We start from the raw sequence: 6,000 nt of genomic DNA, 5'->3' as shown, positions 1-6,000 counted from the left end.
ACAGACAGTAGACAAGACGTAGCTCTTCATATCCTTTCCGTTGTTTTGCTAGAGAACCTAAAGTTTGATATACCTTATTTTGTTTATATTTACATTGGCACTTCAGTGGGTCCAGACTAAATGGCAACTCTCTACCTGACTGCTGCAAAAATTGGTTTGAGCCCTTGGTTAGTAACCAGCCGTTGGTTAACTTTGTCTTTGAAATACAGCAACCTATGGTGGAATAGGAAACTGAGACAGTTAGGGACATCGGTTGTATTTACTTGAAGGAGGTGGAAAATTTTCTAGGGAAATTTTTTAATAGTGTTAGCATAAAAATCCTGTATGTGGCACATGAGCGACTGCTCTAGGCAAATGGCTTTTTAGAATTAGAAGCCATCCCTGCCTTAAGTGACACATTTAGAAAAAGTCTCTACGTGAATAATAAGCTCACACAGCAAAGCTGCAGCTACCTGATAGCACAGTATTTTTCCTGGTTTGGAGGATTTTTTTATTCATCTAAAACTTTTCAACGGTTGTCACTGCTAGTTTACTCCCTGTATAACAAATAAGTAGTAAATGAAGGTGTTTTCATACAATGGAACAATCTGCATGTTTGCATATTTTTAACAGCTGTTGCAAAGAGGTACTTGAAACCCTAAAGAGCTTTTGCTTTTTATACTACTGAAAACCACGCTACACAGCTTTTTGCAAATTTCCAGTTTGGAGAATCGCACAGTAATTGTTCATTTGTTTCCATGAAAGAAAAAAACCCCAACACATCTTCCTTTAGAGGCAATATATTGCTGCAGATTTTAGATCTATCTTTTCTATTTCATCTACCTCTTCTCCAGCTCAGAAAGGTCTACTTCTTTAGAAATTCTTTTCGTTTGATATGTTAGAACATCTCTGTGTATTAGTGAAAAAGGAACTGGACCTGCCCTTTGTCTCACTAAATTCTCATTTCCATAATACATGCAGTTTTCCTTTACTCGTTAAAGAAAATTACCAAATCCCATACAGCTACCTGGGATCATGGATCAATCTGTATATGTGTGGCCCAGCATTACTTTTTGCAACTGATTTAAAATTCTGTGCCAAATGCTATCATAACCCAGGAATGGAAATAATAGGGATGACATACTTTGCATATCTTCTCTGCAGGTTGTTAAGACCCACTGCAAGTAAATAAGAAAAAATACAGGTAGTGGACATTTCTAAATAAACCTCTGACATCTGAAGAAGTCATTTTAATATCAGATTTATTCTCACCATACTTTCTGCATGGAAGACCGGAAGAATCTATGCTTTTAATACAATTTGTGCAGGAAAGCATTGGCAAAAATACTAGAGTACTTGTAATGTTTGTTCCTACATCAAACATGCCGAGGTGAGGCTTAAAAGCCCACCAGTGAATTCACATTTGCCGCAGTGCTGTTAGTAAAAGCTGTAATTATCCGTACTTTTTTGAGAATGCTTAAAATGAAAACACAACCTAACTCTCAGTTATAGACCAGTGTAGCACAGCAAAGACGTTATCATCTAATTTTTTCATTATAAGATGTGGGTGCATAACCAAGAAGAACACTAACAATTATTTCTTAGTAAACCTTTACAGCATAAAACCATTTAGTGGGGCAGTGCAAATCAGAACATACTCTGACTAACACGAAAGAACACTTCTGTTTTATAGGTAGACAAAAAAATTTGTGGGACAAAAAGACAAAAAGATTTAGTGGGGTATTTTCATTCTCACAGTGCTGTTTCCTCTCCTTTCGTTTTCAGTAACCTAGCTACCCAGTGATTTTGGGGGGACGTTAGGGTTAACATAGATGTTAGGTTAGCTTTAGATGCTTTACATGTTAGGGATGCATTCCTCGTGATTCTGCTCCACGCACAAGAAAAAGCCCAGTTTGCCTTTGCCTGGAGCGGGACTCAGTATGTTTTCAAACAGTTTTCTGCAAGGATACAAACACTGCCCCACTATCGCTCACAATGCTCCGGCCACAGTCCTAGCACAGATCACCATTCCACCTGGCCCCACAGTGTATCGATACATTGATGGCATCCTCAGCAGGGCAGAAGGGCCAGAAAGCGTTACAGATGCAATGAAAAACATTTGGGCAACACTAATCAAGTTGGGACTGGAAGTCCCAGAGTCAAAGTGCCAAGGGCCAGCACGAGAAGTTAAATTCCAAGGAGTCTGGTGGGTTGCAGGAGCTGCCTCTCTTCCACCAGACTCACTGGAAAAGAAAGAATCTGGGCACAATCCATCCAGTACGCTGGAACTACAACAAGTTCAAGGGACTGTGAAGTACTGGTGTAACCATATTCCTGCCTTTTCTGTCATTGCTCGTCCCTGGTAGAATTTGTTATAAAAGGGAAAATCATGGCAGTGGACATCTCATCAGCTCTGTGGTACCGTCAAGTTCCCCTTCCTGCAGGAGCATAACAGAGCCTGGCCGCGGGGTCTCCACTCCGCTCCAGCCCCCGTTACTCCTGTCAGCACGTGCTGAGGTTGCAGGCTGCGTTGCTTAGGGAGCCGTGGCAACACACATTTAGGATGGTGAATGCCAGCCATCCTGAAAGCGACAGCTGTCTCTTACCCTAAAAAGCTTCCTGTAATACTATGCTTCTCTGAGGTCCCAGTTTTCTCAAATTGCCCCCACCCCAAAGCAATTTCCCCACAGGGTCCCTAAGCAAGGCAGTGGAGGAGTGGCTCTCTCAAACTCCCTCCCAGCCCTGCCCTGGCTGAAAGAAGGCAGAAGGAAGCCTTCAGATGAGGGAAGTTCTGGCTGCAAGAGAATACAAGCTGACCAGGTCTTGGGATCCACTGACATCAACAGAAATTTAGGTGAAAACTCCCCTTTCACATGAAACTCGACTCCCAAACCAAAAAACAGTTGTGATGGGAAACTATGGTGGGGGTGGGAAATCAGCGCTGAGGGCAGGAAAGCATCAGCAGGATGGGAAACCATTGAGATGGGAAGTCGTTCTGTCATTAAAAGTGAAACTGTCACAACGCTGGCTGACCCAGGTGCTGGCGGAATGATCGCCATGGAGACGGAACCCCAGAACACTGTTTGCCCCAACAAACGCCACGCTGGCCAACTGCCACGGCATAGAGCAGCACGCTCCTCGTGGTGCTCCTGCCCTCCGGGTAACCCCCAACCAGCTGTGCCGGCCAGCATCTCACCCCATCACCCCCCTTCGCTTCTGCCAACAGAGAGGTTCCCCCTCCAGCTGCCGACGGCATCAGAGGTGCCCGGCACAAGCTTCACCACTCTGACCATGCCGCCATCGGTCACTGCTGGTGTGCTGCCCTCTGTCCCAGGGCTGCTGATCACCGTTTGGCCTTCCCAGCTCCACACCATCACCCACCAGCCCACCCAGGCAACCTGGCAGGGGGTGCAGGGGCCCCTGGGGGACTCGGGGCAGGTTGTGCAGCTGCCACACGTGCTGCAGCTCCCCAGCGCTGTGCGGCTGCCCCCTCTGCCTGCTCCTTGTCCCTCTGCCTATGGCCAGGGACAGCAAGTGGTGATGGGACACTTGTGCCCCACCAGCCAGTGGGGCTGGGCCCATGGGACGTGGGCCAGGGGCAGCCCCTCTACCCTACGGGCTGCACTGTGCTGAACGTCCCTGCCCATGCTGGGCCCCTGCCACCCCAACACCCTGCGGCTCAGCACTGCGTGCAGGTCCCCCCTGTGCTCTGCACCCATCCTGGCAGCGCCCAGAAGCTGTTGGAGGCCTTTAACAACGACGTGGTGGCCAATGAGGATGGCATCCCTGCTGCCACCCCCTGCGAGCCCACCCTGGATATGCTCTCTGGCAGAAGCAGGACCAAGCACCAAGGTGAGGTCTGCAGCGTGGCAGAGCCCATAGGGGGTGACCTGCACCAAGGAAGGCTTGCATCACCCTGGGGGTGGCTTGGCTTCGTTTGCTTTTTCAGAAGTGGTGACCACCCCGCCAAGCCCAGAGAATCTCCTGGACCTGCCCAAGCTGGGGCCAGATGCCTTCAACGAGGCCTCTCCTGAGCTGGCAGAGGACAAACTGCAGTTTCAGGATGAGCATTCGGCCACCATGGACAGCAGTGACCTGCTCACCTGGCTCGACAGCATCCTGGAGCTCCTTGAAGTTTTCAGCGGCTCCTTCTTGACCACCCTCCTCAACAAGCTCCCGGAGCTCTCAGAGTACGTGGCAAAGGGTGGCTGCTCCAAGGAGCAATCACTGGTGGCAGGGCTGGGGGACAGCAAGAACACTGACTGTGGTGTCCCTGATGTCCCTGTCTTGACCACCACCCTCAACAGGATCCCTGACCTCTTGGAGTGCATGATGGAGGGCGACTGTCCCAAGGACCAAGTGGTGGCTGCAATGCAGGAGGACACCAACCCCTCCTGGCAGAGGGTGGCAACATCCCCCTTGCTGGACGCCAAAGGCAAGCAGGGTGGGCTGGCAGCGGTCTTCCCCACCCGGCTGCCAGAGAGTCCCATGGAGCCCTCTCAGGAGGGTCCTATGGACACTTCAGAGGAGAGCCCCTTGAAGGGATGCTCAGAGGGTCCCCACCAGGGTCTCCCAGAGAGTCCTCAGCAGATCCTGCTGAAGAGTCCCCTGGCCAGCCCCCGACTGCACCCCAGCATCATCCACCCTGCATGGCCCAACTGGTGGAGGAGGTGCTGCGGAGGCAGCCCTGGGTCATTTTGACCCTCTTGCCACCACCACCGGGCATCTCCTCCTGCCGGGTGGTGCCCAGATCAGGCAAGGCTGCTGGCAAACAGGCCAAGTGCCCCACATTGGCTGACACCCTCAGGATGCCAGAGACGTCCCCACGGGGCAGCATGCCACCCAAGAAGAGGAAGAAGATGGTGGTGTGCCCGGTGGCAAAAAGCTCCAAAACCCTCTGGGGGAGGAAGCCAGACAGGGATGCCAGCAGTAGGTCGTTCCACTGTGGTGTCTCTCCAGTGTGTTCCCTTAGGGAGTGACTCTTTGGGACAAAGATAACCTCAGCTGTCTGATTCCCTTTCAAAAACTAGTCCTGAGACCTCTCTTAGGACAAACGACATGTGCCTGTGACAGGACTGGAGGAAAATGAACCTAGCTCCAGATGTATTTGTGTTGGGTAATCTAAACCAGTAGCGATTTATTAAAGGAATACTTTGGTCTTTGAAGGAAATGTCCTGAATTATTTCAGTCTAATCCTTCATTTACAACTTAATTCCCTAAATAGGGAATTCATTAGTTCCTAGTGCTTGTGAGGTACAGAAATGGACAAATAATTCTCTCTGTGTTGCTGTCCTTCCAAACTGCCATAGGTCCCACAGCCTGGACTGTCTTCTCAGGCACCCTTGGTTTTCAGGAAAAATATTTAAGCGGTATCTGTAACAGAATTCTGTCAGGATTCCATGAAGATAATGGTGTTTCTTGGCACCTGCCTCTAAGGAGCAAAACTTTGTACTTTACTGTCCAATTATCTTAAGAAAGTATCAAAGTTGGAATAAGGCCAGCTTGTGCATGAGGTACTGCTGAGCACTGAGAACGAATGCCTCTGTTCAGTGTAAAGAGAAGGATCTGAAAGTACTTGGAAGGAATAAGAGAAGGGGAGAATTTTGTGGAGCCCCCTTTGCCCATGTTTTGGGGGGGCTCCCTGCAAGTCTGGGATGGCGTAGAGGGGCAGGGCTGTCTTATCTGTCCTTTGCAGTGTTGAGAGCTCTCTCCCTGTGGTGGGAGACCACAGGAATGTGCCACTGTGTGGTAGCGCTGTCATCCAAGGATCCGAAAATACTTGGAAGGAATAAGAGAAGAATGATTTAATTTCATCTAGAACTCCAGATGCTCTTGTGTGTACTTCTTGCTGTCTGTTGGATGATGACAGGGTACAGCTACAGTGGCTGTTGCAGAGGTCCCCTTGTCCATGGTATTGTGTTCCTTCCAGCTGCTTGTGGGACCACGGCATGGTAGAGAGGTGGTGGTTGCTGCAAAGCTCCCTTGCCCAATCCTGCAGGCACCTTTGAGCTGCCTGTGGGA

The sequence above is a fragment of the Falco punctatus genome (assembly GCF_963210335.1).
Source record: "Falco punctatus genome assembly, contig: scaffold_71, whole genome shotgun sequence".
Lineage (NCBI taxonomy): Eukaryota > Metazoa > Chordata > Aves > Falconiformes > Falconidae > Falco > Falco punctatus.
This window is presented reverse-complemented; position numbering follows the sequence as displayed.